The 19041-nt window shown below is 42.2% G+C and overlaps 1 protein-coding gene across 5 annotated transcripts in view; it reads left to right on the top strand.

Moving 5' to 3' along the window:
- The window catches only part of LOC117220279 (uncharacterized), a 350048-nt gene that overhangs the window by 175559 nt on the left and 155448 nt on the right, over positions 1-19041 (top strand). The gene's annotated exons all lie outside the window — the stretch shown is intronic.

The raw sequence follows: 19041 nt of genomic DNA on the forward strand, positions 1-19041 counted from the left end.
CGGATTCTCGCTTTAGTTAGCCTCGGTACCGACCTCGATCATGGCTCTGCGATAAGTACTCCGACCTAGGTCACGATAAGGCTTTGACGCTTGGAAAACGACAGGGAAAATCGCGCGAATTCGAAGCGACGGTTCGCGTGAATTTTGCGACACGTTCTCGAGGGGTTGTGACTATGCGGCTTAGCTGAAATGAAAGCTGGAAGTGTCTGCTTTAATTCTTAGCCCTTACTCTGACCTGGGTCATGATAAGTCTCTGACGCTTGGAAAACGACAGGGAAAATCGCGCGAATTCGAAGCGACGGTTCGCGTGAATTTTGCGACACGTTCTCGAGGGGTTGTGTCTACGCGGCTTAGCTGAAATGAAAGCTGGAAGTGTCTGCTTTAATGCTCAGCCCTTACTCTGACCTGGGTCATGATAAGTCTCTGATGCTTGGAAAACGACAGGGAAAATCGCGCGAATTCGAAGCGACGGTTCGCGTGAATTTTGCGACACGTTCTCGAGGGGTTGTGACTATGCGGCTTAGCTGAAATGAAAGCTGGAAGTGTCTGCTTTAATGCTCAGCCCTTACTCTGACCTCGGTCATGATAAGTCTCTGACGCTTGGAAAACGACAGGGAAAATCGCGCGAATTCGAAGCGACGGTTCGCGTGAATTTGCGACATGTTCTCGAGGGGTTGTGTCTATGCTTTAATAGTTAGCCAACCGAATGAGACGGAGATCTCTCCGTTTTAAGTTCAGTCGATTGATGTCCGATCGGGGAATTCTTTCGCGTCTAATTAAAAACGACTGCTTGATTTTATTGCGATTTGTAAGAAGTTACGAATATCGAAGAAGCAATTGATGCTATATAAGTTTGCTTCGTAATTTTTGTTTAATCGAACGAAATACTTTAATTTTGTGAAATTTTTGAGCTTTCTGGCGCGGTCCTGGAAGCGTTAAAACAGGGTTGATTAGACTGAAATTGTATAATAAGGCTGCTTTTCTGCGCGAAAGAGGAGAGTTTCCTCTCCTGCAGTCAACGTCATCCGAATATCGACTATTCGTCGAAATGTCGGGTCACTAAATTCTTAATTTACGATTAATTCAGATTGCGAAGACACGTTTATCAGTTATTTATTCAATGTATGCGTGACTTGCTGCAAATATTGCAATGAGACTCTTTAAGAATCAGAATAAATGTCTTATGGTTACCTTTACAAACAGCTGCTTTCGGTGCTCCGTGAATCTAATATTAACCACATTTGCAAATCGAACGAATTACAATTCATTTATTAATTCGTTGTCTATCAAATCGTGCAGTCTGTACCTTGGCCACCTCTGACATCACATTTTTTTACAATTACACATTTATGTGCACGCAAATCGCTATAACCGGTACGACGATAAAATCCATTGCAGACAAAACTTCACAGAAAAACATTTAAAAAATCATCGAAGATCGTTCAACGGGCTCTCGCACGCTCGTCAAAGTTTCGTTACGTCGGCTACTACTACATCGGACGAAAGAGGCTCATCCTCGACGATTCTGGTAAACAGTATTACGATGGATGGAGGTCGTCGGGTTTCTCCTCTTCTCGAACGGGCAGCTATATCCGACGAACTTCCGTTCGATGCAGATATCTCGTCGGTTGAATCACGCCGGTGTGAAACAGATTTTCCAACTTCCCTGAAAGTCGCGGCGTCCAAACGGAGCGATGCAGGGCGGATGCACCGGCTCGGGTTGTCCGTTTTTGCATCGCCGTGCCGGAGCAGCACAGCCGGGGCAGCAGGAATTTCGAATCCTGTTCGATCGGTTTCTCGTCCCGATTCGACAACACCATCTGCGCGCTCGGTCGCCAATTAACGATCGGTGTACGCGAGGTGTCTCTTGCGCCAATTACGGGTACGATCGGTGGTTCTAGTAGAGTAACTTTGAGGTATCCGTGGCGTGTGGAGCGAGCTCCGCGGGTTCGAGAATGGTAGTAAACACCGGACAGGACGGTGGGCGTGCTTTCTAAACCGTGTCCGCCGCTATCATCGCCGGTGGACAGGATCGGGAAAACAGGTTTCGTCGTTTCTTCGTACCGGGATCGGTCTGGAAAAAAAAGACGCGCGATCGGCGAGACAATACCGCGCGCGTCGGCGTCGCCGGCGTCGGCGATCCGATAACGATCGATAACGATCGGCGAAGATTCGACTGTGTCGGCCCCCCGAACAGTTGTTCACCCGGCGGATGTTAATTAGGGCCGCGATTAAGCGCGCGCTACGTGTCCGCCGGCGCAACCTGATTGCATAATTGCAAGCGCAACGTAATACCAGTTTTTAGACCGGTGCGCGCCGACGCGACGCGACTCGCCGCGAACAGCCGCCGTTTTTACTCCCGTGCTCTCGCAGGGATTCGCGTAATCCACGCGCGTGGTTATGTAGCGCGGGCACGAGCTCCTATTAATGGCCCGCCATTTCGCCGCATCGCGGATCGCACTCGCGGCGAAGTGGCCGCGGCCGCGGCTGCCCGCGAGCTGAGCTGGCATTGCCTCGTTCGTGCCGCATCCGTGGCAGCCTCGCGCTGACATGGAAGCGGAACGAGCGATCCCAGGACGAAGTCGTCGAGACTGCTCGTATTCCGCTCGAAACTGAGGATAAGCGATTTCGATAATGATAAGCGATTCGCGTGTAATATCGATATATTAGAATCGATTGTTCTTTAAAAGAATCGGAAAATCGAAGACAAACTTTGTTAGGAATGATAGCGATTTAACGTAACGATGTAAGAGAAAAAAGACATAACTATAAAAATAAACCGCAAGGCACGAATTCGCAAGGCTCCTCTTCAATTATGTATCTATAATTACATAAAATAGCGTAATCGAAAGAGATTTTTGTTAAACCATTTGTTATGTATTTAAGTAATTATTATAATTACTTATTTTACTTAATTTATTTCACTTTATTGTATTACTTAATTTATGTAGTTAAGTTCATTTAGTCCGTTACATCTGGATTCCCTTTTTATTCGTGGGTGTCTGAGAAATGAAGAATTATAATTAGAAAATTCCAAAAAGATACGATACTTTCGATTAACTAAAACTTGAAAGTTATTTAATATACAAAATGAAAAGAAAGCTAATTATAGATATTGATAGCGGTTAGTCGGTAAGAATTTAGGATTCGGATGATGAATGATTATAAAGGCGAGAATATAGTAATGTCTCTTTAATTGACGCCCAGATTGACTACAAAAATGGACAATTTGGGAAGAGGAGATACGATTATTTATTATTTGTTTATTTTTATAGTTATAAATTGTCCATAATTATGAAAACGAGCCGCAAGGCTCGAATAATTGTATCTCCTTTTTCCAAATTATCCATTTTTTAGTGGACAATCTAAGCGTCAGTAAGGGAGACATTACCGCAGATAGTAAAAAAAAAACAGATATTATCATATTATATATATTATATATTATATAATATAATAATATTATTGTAAGGGAGACATTATTGTAGATAGTAAAAAAAAACAGGTATTATCATATTATATATATTATATATTATATAATATATATATATATAAATATAATAATATAATATATATAAGAAATATATATTATATAATATAATAATATTATTGTATATAATATTATTACATTATTATAATGAACAGACAGTAAAAAGCGAATTATTTGCTCTTCCAATAAAATATACATAAACAAAACCACGGCATCGTGTGAAAAATAGGGCAATAGTAAATTTGGAAACGACCGACGTTAAAGCAGAATCGAGGCGTCGAGAATCGACTCTCGAAAATAATCGTTAAAACAAACGATTCTACGGGAGAAAAAAACGATCCGACCGATTCTTTCAGTGTCAAGCAGAGAATCGGCCATCCCCCCATCGGGGAAACGATCATAACACCCGAGCTCGCGATACATTGGCATTTCACCGCGAAAGTTGTTTACACCGTGCTCTACCGCGTGTACTCCTGACGGATCGATTTTTTTTCAAGCCGGATCAGGGGAACGACCTCGTAACGCGGATCGTCGGAACGAAAGCTTCTTGGGCGGGTTCTCTTCGGTGCGGTCGTTAAAAAACCTCCGGGGCAATTTCGTCGAATTACCGAAACAACGACACGTAATGCGCCCCGTCCGGGGCAACGCGAACTTCTCGCGACTCGAACGACCCGGCCCGGGGAGGGAGAAAGTACAATTTGCTCGAATTACGGGCACGTTGTTTCGCCGGCGTTGATGCGACGCGGCATCGCGCTCGGTGAAAGCTGCCGATTTTACGACGGCGCGGCGCAGCGCCGCGATTCGACGCGAGCACTACTCGATCGCGGCACCCAGGCCTCGAAAACTGTTGTAACGCGGGATCAAGTGCTCGATACGGTTATGCAGAGCTTTTTCTTCTGAATCACTGTTACATAGTATGTATGTATGTATGTACATAGAATTCGGACGGTATCGGTTATATTTAATAGTTCTTGCATTAGCTTCCATATTGGTTCTACGACCGATGTTTTTTAGGTATATAGTTATAGTATCTAAATATATTGTATTATATTATATAAATAATATAAATATAAATTATTATTATATATAATAATGTATAATATCCCTATATTGGTAATATCTCCCATATTGGTTCTACGACTGATGTTTTTTAGGTATATAGTTATATTATCTAAATATATTGTATTATATTATATAAATAATATAAATATAAATTATTATTATATATAATAATGTATAATATCCCTATATTGGTAATATCTCCCATATCGGTTCTACGACCGATGTTTCTTAGGTATACAGTTATGTTATCTAAATATATTATATTATATTATATAAATTATTATTATATATTATTATATATATTATATTTTAATATTATATAATAATATTATATTTTAATATTATATTATCTATAATATAACTATATACAGCCGGCTGCTATATACAGTGGCCCACAAATACACCTTTCGAAACGCAATGTTTTTTAAAACCGGACTTGCATTTTTAATGCGAATTTTTTTTTGGATGCTAGAGGGACTAGTTTACTTGATAACTGAAGTGCCCTTTTTTTTAATTTTGCTGTTACTTGGGATGACAAAAAAGGAATTAAAAGACACTCGTTTCCTTTAACTTTTTTATCTGAGCCTATAAGGAAAATTTAAAAAATGTCTTTCGTAGATCTGGGATGTTGAAAATTTGATCGAAATCGGTTCACGTTGTTACGAGTTACAACAAATTGAAGATCGCAAAAATCGCGTTTTTATCACGATTTTGACCAAAAATTAAGAAATCTGCGGTTTTTTAAATCCTTCAACGCCGGTTAATTTTCGATCGAATTTTCAATTACCGGGATCTCCAAAAGGCATTTTTATAAATTTTCCTTATAGGCTCGGATCATAAAGTTAACAAACGAGGGTTTTTAATTCATTCTTTTCATTCCAAGTAACAGCAAAATTAAAAAAGTAAGCTTTCTAGCTATCGCCTAGTAGGCTAGCCTTTCAATCATCCAAAAAAAATCGAGTCATTTCGAAAATTCACAAAAATGTATATTCACCGACATAAATATAAATAAATTAAATTAAATATAATATAAATATTTGTCGCGTCCTTTGCAAACAGCATCGCCAAATATCCGATTACTTAAATACGAAACCATTTTAGAGCCTTTAAAGAGGCTAAAAAATAGCAATTATAGATCCTTAGCAATATAGCAATTAAAGATCCTTAGCAAATAGCAATTATAGGCTCTTCTTTTTTGCTGGCCCTTTTAGGCCGGGCCCAATGGCCATCGTCTCCACCGTTAGAAATCGATCGCATTACGATAACCGTACTCCTCCGAATTAGAGGAAAAACAGAGGTCAGTCACCTTTGGGTCCCGGAATCGCCGCCTCGAAACAATAGGGTCGCGATAAGAAAAAAGAAAGAAATGAGTCGGCCGGTGATCGCGTAGGAGACGCGGACACGCGTGCTTATCGGTTTTTGTCGGTGCTAACGTTGCCTAGCTGTCCGAAGCCCGTCGATTTCCTCCTACTCTAAACTAACGTCGGGGCTGTCTCAATCATGATCCATGGCCCTTGTTCTTCGGCGCAAACATCGAGCTGTCTCAATCGTCGAAGCTCTTGTTTTTCGATACACTCGGTTCACGGTTGTTCACGGTTATTCACGGTTGTTCATGGTATTCAGAGCCGAAAACTCGTGGGGGGAGGGGAGACGTTATCGAGGTTCGTGTACGGTTTGGAAGGTGGCCCAAGGACTCGGCGCGTTCAAGGACCCCGGGCGAGGTCGGCCGGCCGCGAACGAAAAAAACAACGAAGGGCCCGTGGGCCCGATATTCGGCGCAGGATATTCGGCTACCGTGCTCCATCACCTCCGATCGACGATGTTATCTGATCGGAAAAGGGAGAGAAAGAGAGGGAGAGAAGTAAAGAGAGAAATAGAGAGAAAGAGAAAAAGAGAGAGCGGGAGGGAGGGAGAGGAAAATAAAGAGAGAAATAGAGATAAATAAAGAGAGAGGGAAGGAGAGAAAATAAAGAGGCAAATAGAGAGAAATAAAGAGAGAGAGAGAGAGAGAAAAATAAAGAGAGAGAAAAGGAGAGAGAGAGAAAAATAAAGAGAGAGAAAAGGGGAGAGAGAAATAGAGATAAATAAAGAGAGAAGGAGGGAGAGAAAAATAAAGAGACGAATAGAAAGAAATAAAGAGAGAGAGAGAGAGAGAGGGAGAGAAAAATAAAAAGAGAAATAGAAAGAAATAAAGAGAGAGAGAGGGGGGGAGAGAAAAATAAAGAGAGAGAAAGGGAGAGAGGGGGAGGGAAAAATAAAGAGAGAAATAGAGAGAAATAAAAAGAGAGAGACGGAGGGAGGGAAAGAGAAGGAGAGAGAGAGGGTGCAGGACTCTTCCTCGTGTCTCGCGAGGAGAGCCGAGCAGATCCGGGCGTTGGTGCACCGCGATTTAACTAGATGCACACCGGCAGATCCCTATCTGCGTTGCAGTTGCAAGAGAGCTGCACAACAACGGGCCCAGTCCTTTCGCCGAGCAACAGGCAGCAGGATCTTCGGGACCCTAGTCCGTCTCCGTGCTCTCCTCGCCAAATTAATGGCCCGGACAAATCGTTCGCTTTTGTATAAAATAATATTATAAATAATATATACACAATAATAACATATAATAATATAATAAATATATTGCACCCCTACTGGCTTCGAGGATCCATTTAAAAAGCCACAGGAAGGGATCGAAATTTATGGCATTTGCACTCGAAGCAGTTTTCTTAACATTTCGCCCTAAAATATACACGCGTAGTGCATTTTATGTGTACGAAATTGAGTCTCGCGACTCGTGCAATGGTTACACTTTTGACAGTTTTGTAAATATAATAAAATTTGATAGTATACAAATTACTTTGAAACGCGTTACAGTAAAGTCTCCCTAATTGACGCTCAGCTTGTGCACAAAAATGGACAATTTGGGAAGATGAGGCACGATTTATTCGAGCCTTGCGGCACGTTTTTATAATCGTTGACAAATAATTGTAGCTAAAGTATAATAATTATAGTAATTGTATAAAAATAGTACAAATAAGTAAAAAGACAAATAATTATAGTTACTGCGGATCATAATACAATAAATCCTCCCTAATTGACCATCAGCTTGTACACAAAAATAGACAATTTGGAAAGAAGAAACACGATTATTCGAACCTCACGACTCTTTTCTGTAGCTACCGTTTGCCAACAACTATAAAAACGAATCGCAAGGCTCGAATAATCGTACCTTCTCTTCTCAAATAGTCCATTTTTGCTTCCAAGCTGAGCATCAATTCGGAAAAATTTACCATACTAGCTTTTAGAACAATCATCGTCCATCTACCAAACAACACTACTCCAACATTAACGATCGCTGTCAATCGAAGATTTTATCGCGTCAGCCAGGAACTGTTTAAGATCTCGGACCGTAGAATAACGGCTAAATACAATAATATCTCCCTAATTGACGCTCGGATTGTCCACGAAAATGGACAATTTTGGGAAGAGAAGATACGAATATTCGAGCTTTTAGGATCGTTTTTATGGTCATTTATTCTCAACAATTATAAAAACGGACTACAAGGCTCGAATAATCGTATCTCCTATTCCCAAACTAGCCATTTTTCTGCGCAATTCGAGCGTCAGTTAGGGAAACTGACGCTTGAAACGCGCAAGAACGTAATGATTTCGAGCGCGTTCGACGTTTCCGAAGCGCGGTCACGGAAAGAATTCTTCAATCTGCCGTGGCACAAAGTGTCCGTCCTAATTCCAGGCCGGCGTAGAAGCGCGTACCCCAGGGGCGGATCGAGCATTCCCGGGGAACGAGCTCATTAAATCGTTAAGTGATTTCGAGTCGGAAGGAGAGGCGCCGCGCACGATGACGTCTCGGCCGGCGAAAATTCCAGTGTCTCGGTGTCCCCCAGGGGACACGGGGGCGGCGTTTACGGATCTTCCTAGAGAACTGAGTCACCCCCCGAAACCCTCGGATTCGAGGTGTTTCACGAGTGTTTCCGTTGTTTCCTCCATCGGCGAATCCGTTCGGTCGAGAGAACGTGCTATTAAATCGCGCGACGAGAAATCGTGCCGTGCGGTTCGCGCGCTCGCCTGGCTCGAATCGTTCGGCGACCAGTCAGCGTTCGCATACCGAAACTGTGAATCAAGCCTCGTTTTCGTTGCCGGTTGGAACGCGAGAGTCCAGGCGTCGAACGCTCGTCAATATTTACGAGGCGTTCGGCGAAACGTCTATGCTCGTCCCGCTCGTCGTTTCGCCGGAATCGAATTATCGTCTTGACACCGAGACGCGTTATCGCCGCGAGAGTGAGAGAGAAAGGGAGAGAGAGGGGGGGAGAAGGAGAACCGTTCAGAGGACTCATCAAACTCGAATATATCACGTCGACGAAGGCATTAGTTTCTGTTTCGACGTGTCGCAGCACGCCGTGAGCGATCTCTTTTTTTCCATCCGAGATTCGCTTCGGTTTTTGTCCTCGGGACCAGCTGGAACGCCGCGGGATCCTTCTCCGCATTGTCCCGAATCCGAAAAGACCAGCCCAAACGGACTTCGAAAGAGAGGGAGAGAGTGAGAGGGGGAGCGGGGAGCAGCGTGGAGACAGAAAAAGAAGACGCTAATCGGGAATATGAAATTCGCGACGGGGGTGTTCGGCCATCGGTTTCGTTCTTTACGAGAGGCCGGCCTCCATCTTGCCGTCTCTCCGCGGACACGCTGGCTTCTCTTCTCTTTTTTCGCATCCCCTCGTGCCCGAGGATGCGAGGATACAGAGGGATACAGAGGACACGAGGATGCGAGGATACGAGCGAACGAGTTACGACACCCCGGGCATTCCCGGGGCCCGGAGATTTCGCAGAAAAACGAGTCTTGCCGATCGCAAAAAACTCGAGAGAGAGAGAGTGAGAGAGAATGGAGAGAGAGAGAGAGTGAGAGAGAATGGAGAGAGAGAGAGAGAGAAGCACAGGGGGAGAGGAGAGAGACTGGTGCTCCTCTGAAAACGTTTCGACCGTGACATTCTTTTGATCGCTCGCTTGTTCGCTCGTTCGCTCGCTTGCACGTCCTTGATCCTTCCCAGAAGATGCTAGATCCTCCGTTGGGAACGGATCGTGTCTGGATGTAAATGCGGCGAACGCCGCGGGTGGGGCGCGAGGAAAAAATTAATTAGCGGCGGGGGAGACAGGAAGTTTCGTCCTGTACGATCCTTATCGCGACAGCCTTTTTTCTCGCCGCTGTTTTTCCGCGATTGCGCCGTCTCTCTCTCTCTCTCTCTCTCTCTCTCTCTCGCGGTGCAGAAAATGATCCCAGAGAATTAAAAAGAGGCACCCTTGGCACCTTGCAAGGAAGAACAATATCGCAGTGCGCGCGCGAGCGGGCGTGGCACCCCCCATTCCGCATTGCATTCCAATGATACCTCGAACACACGGACTTTCCGCTTTCCCACACCAGCAGAAATAATGAAGGAAGCGACACTGTTTCCGCGCTTTGTGGGAAGGTAAACAGGAGAAACTCGCGTTAAGTGCTGTTTACACCGTTTTCGCCGACGTGAGACGTCGTCGTCGCCGCCGTTTCATTGCTACGCCTCGGGCGGGATTAGAAATCGTCGCGAGCGGTCCTCGCAGGATTACAGGTCGGGTCGGATCCGCTTTCCGGTTACCCAATCGAATCTTCCCGGTGGATATTTATAGAAAACTTGTATCGCGAATCGTTCGATCTCAAGCAGGCCGAGCCGAGCCGAGCCGAGCCGAGCCGAGCCGAGCCGAGCCGAGATTTGTTACGGCCGGCTTGGATAGACGTTCCTAGAATTCGAATCTCTCGAGAATTCGGTTTTATCGGTGGACAGATAACACACCTCTCGTTCCAGCTGTTAAAGACGATGTTCGGACACAACTGCGACCAATTAGCGTGCGCGCGCGCGCGATAACTACCGATTGAATTCATTCGGGAACGGTCGCGACGGAACCGAACTTGACGGGGAACACGATACGTCTCGAACTCAGCAGAATACGTCACCATCGCGATGTAGAAAAGAACGTATTAGAACACGAACGATCACCTCGCGTAAGTCAATATTGTATCTGCGGTGGAACTCTCGTGTATAACGCTCTTCTGCAACGCGTCAAACATTTCGCGGCCATAGTTTGCGCAAAATGCGATTTCTCGTGCGACGTGCTCTTGGACGATTAAATTAGATAACCTTGGGCGATTCGGAGAACGATTAATAGACTGCGGATTTTATGCATTCGCGGGAAAAATTGATAGGAGATACATGAAACAGGAGCTAAGAATGTCGATGTATAAATAATGTGAAAAGTAATATTTATCACATAAAGGATCTGTTAAATTGCTTCTTTCGTTGCACTTATGTAGAACAAAATCTTTCGTGGATACACAATAGGAATATTCGTTATGCTAACAGAGGAAAATTATCGAAGTTACGCGAGTTCGCGTTTTACAGTTATTATTAATTTTACGTTATTATATTTATTTATAGTGTTGTACTATTATATAGTATACTATAGTTTTCTTATATTTAATTAATTTTAAATTAATTTTATATTAAATTAATTTCGTATTGAATTAATTTTATATTGAGTTAATTTTATATTAAATTAATTTCGTATTGAATTAATTTTGTATTGAGTTAATTTTATATTAAATTAATTTCGTATTGAATTAATTTTATATTGAGTTAATTTTATATTAAAATAATTTCATATTGAATTAATTTTGTATTGAGTTAATTTTATATTAAATTAATTTCGTATTGAATTAATTTTATATTGAGTTAATTTTATATTAAAATAATTTCATATTGAATTAATTTTGTATTGAGTTAATTTTATATTAAATTAATTTCATATTGAGTTAATTTTATATTAAATTAATTTCATATTGAATTAATTTTATATTGAGTTTATTTTATATTAAATTAATTTCATATTGAATTAATTTTATATTGAGTTTATTTTATATTAAATTAATTTCATATTGAATTAATTTTATATTGAGTTTATTTTATATTAAATTAATTTCATATTGAATTAATTTTATATTGAGTTTATTTTATATTAAATTAATTTCATATTGAATTAATTTTATATTGAGTTAATTTTATATATATTAAATTAATTCTATATTAAATTTATTTTATACTTTATTACAATTTTCCGTGAATATTTTTTAGCCGAGTGTCTCAATGCCGACGAAGTACCACAGAATTTGGTTTTCTCTGACTGTATTTGTACACACAGGAGCGATGCGATGTTGGTCGGATACAGTCTGTTATTCTCATACTATTGCTAGGTCAAACGTATTTGATACTCTGAACTATATACAAACCAGATGACACCGACGTGGTTCCGCGTTATCGGCATAGATTCACGGCCGCTTCTACCAGTTACTGTTATTTTTCGAGGTGAAGTAAAGGAGAGACTTTCGTAGTGAAAATACGTCTTTACATTACGGCGAAAACGAGTTCACGCGACCATAACTACCGGTACACATGGCAATCGTGCAGGTGTCGCGGTAAACGCAGATCTATTACTAACTTATCGATGTAATTAACTATTACAAATAAACGATCTCTGTGCAATAGTTTCAAATATATTACTATTCCTTCTATTTGCAGATTTTCAGTCGTTTCAAACAGCTTCTAGCTACCCGTAATTTAATTCGGTAATCAACGAACAATAATTGGTAATATTTCAAGATACCATTCGGTTCTCTTTCAAGCAGCTCCTAACTACCTGCAATTATTTGGCGATAAACCATACTAAGTATGGCTATTAAATTACGATTTCTCCGGTTTCTCCGTAAATATAAAAACGAAATAATACAGTAATTTCTCCTTAATTCGCGCTCAGACCGCAAACAAAAATGGACAATTTGGAAGCTAAACTTTGATAACAGAAAAATCTGATTTCCCCTTAGGAGAAATTACGATGTAGTAGATTAGAGTGCAGAGAATTAACAAACGTGTGGTTTAAGTGTCCGTCGCATCTGGCATTGACTAATATTATTAATTATCCTTGGTCTATGACCGCTCAGACTGCAAACAAAAATGGACAATTTGGAAGCTAAACTTTGATAACAGAAAAGTCTGATTTCCCCTTAGGAGAAATTACGATGGAGTAGATTAGAGTGCACAGAGAATTAACAAACGTGTGGTTTAAGTGTCTGTCGCATCTGGCATTGACTAATATTATTAATTATCCTTGGTCTATGACCGCTCAGACTGCAAACAAAAATGGACAATTTGGAAGCTAAACTTTGATAACAGAAAAATCAGATATTCTATTAGGAGAAATTACGATGTAGTAGATTAAAGTGCAGAGAATTAACAAACGTGTGGTTTAAGTGTCTGTCGCATCTGGCATTGACTAATATTATTAATTATCCTTGGTCTATGACCGCTCAGACTGCAAACAAAAATGGACAATTTGGAAGCTAAACTTTGATAACAGAAAAATCTGATATTCTATTAGGAGAAATTACGATGTAGTAGATTAAAGTGCAGAGAATTAACAAACGTGTGGTTTAAGTGTCTGTCGCATCTGGCATTGACTAATATTATTAATTATCCTTGGCCTATGCGATACCATTTGAAGTAAACAAACGGAATACAGTAAATTCTCTCTAATCAACTCTCAGCTTGGAAACAAAAATGGACAATTTTGGAAGCGGAAGTACGATTATTCGAGCCTCGCAGCTCGCTTTTATAGTCACCGATTATCAACGACCCTAAAAACGAGCCGCAACGCTCGAACAATCCTGTCTCCTCTTCCGAAATCTCCGCGCGAATTCCGGAGAAATCACTGTACTCACGATCCCGATAAATCCGATAAACGAATTTCGTTGTTCGCCTACGGAACTGGAACCGTGCTTCGGAACGACGAAGCTCGCGCGACGACGCCGCGTCGCGGAGAAAAAGAGAGCATGTCGCGCGCGGCTCGTTCGTGACCGCGTCGCGGAAAGTCGCAGAGGAGGCGGGATCGTTAACTGGCATGGAAACACGTACCCGGGCGCGGTAATGATTGCAATTAAATTCGCGCGGGCAATTTTCTTTCTTCGACTCTAATTCTCGAGCGCGGTGCTCGCGGCTCTCGTTAAACGGTCCAGGAAGCGTGTTCGCCGCGCGCGCGACCGTTCGTTTTGCCATCTGGCCGCGGCGCGACTCGATCCAATTATTCGCGGTAATAGTAGGAACAGAGACGGCGGCTCGTTAAATTTGTTTGTCCTCTTCCGCGGACCGCGCTCGCGGATTCCGGCGCGACGAGAAACGCCGTCCGCGTGGCCGCGTTCTTTTTCGGAATCGGCGATCGACGCGGCACGACTCGATCCAATTATTCGCGGTAATAGTAGGAAGAGAGACGGCGGCTCGTTAGATTTGTTTGTCCTTTTCCGCGGACCGCGCTCGCGGATTCCGGCGCGACGAGAAACGCCGTCCGCGTGGCCGCGTTCTTTTTCGGAATCGGCGATCGACGCGGCACGACTCGATCCAATTATTCGCGGTAATAGTAGGAAGAGAGACGGCGGCTCGTTAGATTTGTTTGTCCTTTTCCGCGGACCGCGCTCGCGGATTCCGGCGCGACGATGAACGCCGTCCGCGTGGCCGCGGCCGCGTTCTTTTTCGGAATCGGCGATCGACGCGGCGCGGCCGGCTGGGAGACGGTTCCCTAGGAATCACGCTCCCGTCCCCAATTATGGCAGATTTAGTACGATCGATAAAAAAAGGCCGCGTTTTCTCTTTTTTCCCGGCTCGAATGGGATTCCACGGCCAGTCGGTCACTCGGCCTCACGTTCCGGCGTCGCGCAACGCGCCGCGGCACACTCGCCGGGGCCCTTTGCCTCTCCACTTTCGTTTAGAACAGACTTTCGTTCGGCCGGCTTTCGTTCCGCGAATCACCGCGTCCTCCATTTGCTCGACGGCAACTCGCCGCGTCACCTGTCCCGCAGCGATTCAACCGGTTCGACGCCGGCGACGACCGCGGCGGGCCCGGCGTCCATCGTTTCCCAAGACAGAGAGCTGCCCGTTTACCGAACCGTCGCCGAAAAGTCCGCGTCCTTCGACCCTGGCTCTAGGGCAACGGGAAATGGAGGACGCGGTGAAAACGAGGCCTCGGCGACCTCGGCATTCTACGCTCGTTTCGTGATCGCCGCTCGACCACGATCCTCGCCGGTCTCGAAGATCCCCGACCCGCGAGATCGGTCGGGTTAAACGAGGGTTTAACGAGTCTGGGTCACGCGGATCAGCCGCAGGTGACGCTGGATTGAAGCGGGATGGAATTAGCTATAGTTTACAGGTGCGATTAAGGGGAGGAGGGGGCGTAGGAGGCATTTTTGTGCAGCGTTTTTTTGTAACGAAAGTAGATGAGACGGTGATCCGAGGTTTCCGAAGGTTTTATTGCGGATCTTTAGTGAATACAGAATATTGTATAACTTTTTAACTTTTCTAACTATTAAGCCGAGGTTTATAGTTAGATAGAAACCAAGATATAGTTAGATAGAAAGTATAGATCCGAGGTTTTCGAAGGTTTTATTGTGTATCTTTCTAGAATGCAGAATATTGTATAATTTTTTAATTTTTTCTAACTATTAACTCGAGGTTTATAGTTAGAGATATAAACCAAGATATAGTTAGATATAAAGTATAGATCCGAGGTTTTCGAAGGTTTTATTGTGGATCTTTCGAGAATGCAGAATATTGTATAATTTTTTAATTTTTTCTAACTATTAACTCGAGGTTTATAGTTAGAGATATAAACCAAGATATAGTTAGATAGAAAGTATAGATCCGAGGTTTTCGAAGGTTTTATTGTGGATCTTTCGAGAATACAGAATATTGTATAACTTTTGATTTTTCTAACTATTATCCCCTTGACGTACTATTTTCTTCGCAGTTACTGCGATTAGAAAGTTTGCGACTGCAATAATTTCTTAGAAGGGAAAGAAAATCGATGCCTAAATTTACTTTAAAATTTTGGTGACAAGAGATCGGAATTTTATTCCGATTTTAAAGGGCAGGATAACATCTATACTCGATAAGTTATTACTAGAAATTTTCATGACGAGTCGGTCTCGAAGCACGGCAAGGGGTTAAGAATGAGCGATTCGATTCGATTCGATTCGATTCGATTCGATTAGATTCTCGACTGTAAATCTGAAGGCAAAAAATATATTATTAAACTGCGCGATATTTCCGAGATAATGTATGAATGTATAAAGAAATTCTTTCTTTTCTTATCATTTTCGAGTACTTTAAAGTCAAACGTCGCTTTCTTTCTCAATTTGCCACAATTTTGCATCCCTTAAAAGTTAGCAAATTTGGAGAAACTTGAGATATTAAAGGTACACTGCGCGCGGAAAAGTATATTTTTTAATTCGAAAAGAAATTCGATTTAAATTGAACAATTAGTTTTCGAAATATTTGTCCCTGCACAGTTTGAAAAATCATGCTTCGATAAAAATACGTTTAAAGTTTTAAGTGATTATTATGATCATTATTATTAATTATATTATAATTTATTATTTATATATTGTATTATATTATTATTATTATATTATAATTTATTATTTATATATTGCATTATATTATTATTATTATATTATTTAAATAACTCTTTGTACACATAGCAGCATTTTATACATAGAAGCAGGACATTATACGCATTATGATAATAATGCATTGGTGATAATATTATGCAATTGACGTTTGAAAATTGATCTGTCCAAAAGAAGACGAACAATCGATCTGATCGTTAATCATCGCGCATTGTTAATCATCAAAAAGTTGAAAATAAAACTGTACCTTCAAATTGCAATAGAATTGCACTTTAACCTGCAATTTTGCAGATCAATGTCATCAAACGCCATCGGACGGATTTATATGCATAAACAATGACGAATTCCTTTCTACCATGGTTTCATGAACGTTGATAAAAACTATCCACGCGGCAGCAGTCAATTAAATGCCACTGACATCGGCAATCTTCCGAATTTCTAAATTTCCTCTCGACGAATTCTCGAAGCGCCGTAATCGCGAAGCGAGAAACAAAAAGCGAAAAGAAAAACGAAGAAACTAGAATCGACTTTTTCAAAGTTCTAGACCGGAACCCCCCCTTAAAATCGAGCTTCGTCCGGTAGTCTCCACCGCCATCGACATTCCTGCACGAACACGCCGGTCGCGGCTGTTTTATTTGGCACTACCGCGGGGGAAGAACGGGTCGCATCCCCATAGGCCCTGTGTGTAGGCCCCATAGGCCCCATAGGCTGGTATACCGGCGACGCGTCGCAACCAAACGGAACGAGCAAAAAGCTCGTTTAAGTGACGGCCTCGCGTGTCGACCGTGTCAATGGGAAATCGACGATTTCGCTGCGAGTATCGTCGAGAGCTAATTGTCAATTATATCGCGGATCCATCCGCGGGCTCGCTCCGTCATAAGCGGACGGTCTCGGTCTCGGTCTCGATCTCGCGGAGTCGGCTCGGCCCTCGTAAAACGCGGTCTCGATTAATGGGGATCCCGCTCGCGCGGAATTAATGCCGCGCCTCTGCCCGTCCGTTTCACCTCGTCGCACTCCGCGCCGATCCGCGCCGATCTTCGAGAGTGAGCCACGGTCCGGTAGCGTTTAATCAGCGTCGGCGAAACATTCTTCCTCGGGCCGAGCACGGGGAACGCCGCGAGATGCATTTATCCCCGCGAATCACCGATACGTCTTAATTAATGCACCCGTTTCGGCGTCTCGCGGCGCCGCGCCGCGCCGCTCCGTTCGCCGCGCGATTAATCGACGACATCGAGAAGCATTATTTTCGATGACCGGCCCGCGAGGCATCGAGCTTTCGTGCGCCAACCGAGAAATATGCTAGGTACCGTTAACGGACCTCTCCGCGAATTTCTGCGGAGCTATTGCACGCTGATGAATTGTTTCTCCGCGCCAAAGAATATAATTCTCGTCCTGGTTCTAACACTTTCGCGCTGCTCGAGCTGCGACTCGAAATTTGACACGTTGAACAACTGTGTTTATTATATTTGTTTTTTATTATTTCTTTTTATTATTGTTATCGTTATTTATTTAGCGTTGACGGGTCGAAACCCGTTGTTACAACGATAAAGAAAATACAATGAGATCGTAGTCGATGATTATGTGACGGTTAAACAATTATTAGACCGTGGATATTTATGCGAAATAAAAATTGTCTGCAAAATTTATAGTATAATTTTCGTAATCGTAATTTTCTTCCTTTGATCATTTTAATAAATCGTGATTGGTATACCTACGAAAATTCATTAAATTCCAGGTAAAGTTGCGGTAACTCCTGAATCATGATTTAACCCTTATCATTAAACTGCAAATCTGTGTTTAAAATAACAAACATCTGCATCAATTGCAGGATACACGAGGCAGGAGACAATTGTTTTCTTTCTTAAATCATTTTGATCTAAAATGCTAATCTAAAAAGCCTAATCTAAAAATCTATAATAATTTCCTTTAATCTTTTCACTATTCCTCCACCGAATCAGTAGAGGGCTCATATCAACAATAACCAGACCGCGGATATTTATGCGAAATAGAAACTGTCTGCGTCGATTACAAAATTTATAGTATAATTTTCGTAGGTATAATTTTCTTCCTTTGATAATTTTAATAAATCGTGATTGGTACACCTACGAAAATCCATTAAATTCCGGGCAAAGTTGCGGTAACTCCTGAATCATGTTTCAACCCTTAAACTGCGAGTCTGCGTTTAAAATAACAAACATCTGCATCAATTGCAGGATACACGAGGCAGGAGACAATTGTTTTCTTTCTTAAATCATTTTGATCTAAAATGCTAATCTAAAAAGCCTAATCTAAAAATCTATAATAATTTCCTTTAATCTTTTCACTATTCCTCCACCGAATCGGTAGAGGGCTCATATCAACAATAACCAGACCGCGGATATTTATGCGAAATAGAAACTGTCTGCGTCGATTACAAAATTTATAGTATAATTTTCGTAGGTATAATTTTCTTCCTTTGATAATTTTAATAAATCGTGATTGGTACACCTACGAAAATCCATTAAATTCCGGGCAAAGTTGCGGTAACTCCTGAATCATGTTTCAACCCTTAAACTGCGAGTCTGCGTTTAAAATAACAAACATCTGCATCAATTGCAGGATACACGAGGCAGGAGACAATTGTTTTCTTTCTTAAATCATTTTGATCTAAAATGCTAATCTAAAAAGCCTAATCTAAAAATCTAAACTAAAAATCTAAACTAATTTCCTTTTATCTTTTCACTATTCCCCCAGCGAATCAATCCTGCCATAAAGTGCACGAAATCCGCGGTCGAACAATAACGTAGGGGAAGATAAAAGCGGATGCTAGAAGATTGCCGAGAAGTTAATGAAATTCGATTCGCGGGTTCTTGCTCGTTCGCGGATCTCCGAAGCTGGGATGAGTCGAGTCCGGGAGCATTATGCGTTCGCGGGGGCATATCGAGGAAAACACGGCGCGATTACTTCGCCGCGCGAGATTCGC

The sequence above is a fragment of the Megalopta genalis genome, chromosome 1, assembly GCF_051020955.1.
Source record: "Megalopta genalis isolate 19385.01 chromosome 1, iyMegGena1_principal, whole genome shotgun sequence".
Classification (NCBI taxonomy): domain Eukaryota; kingdom Metazoa; phylum Arthropoda; class Insecta; order Hymenoptera; family Halictidae; genus Megalopta; species Megalopta genalis.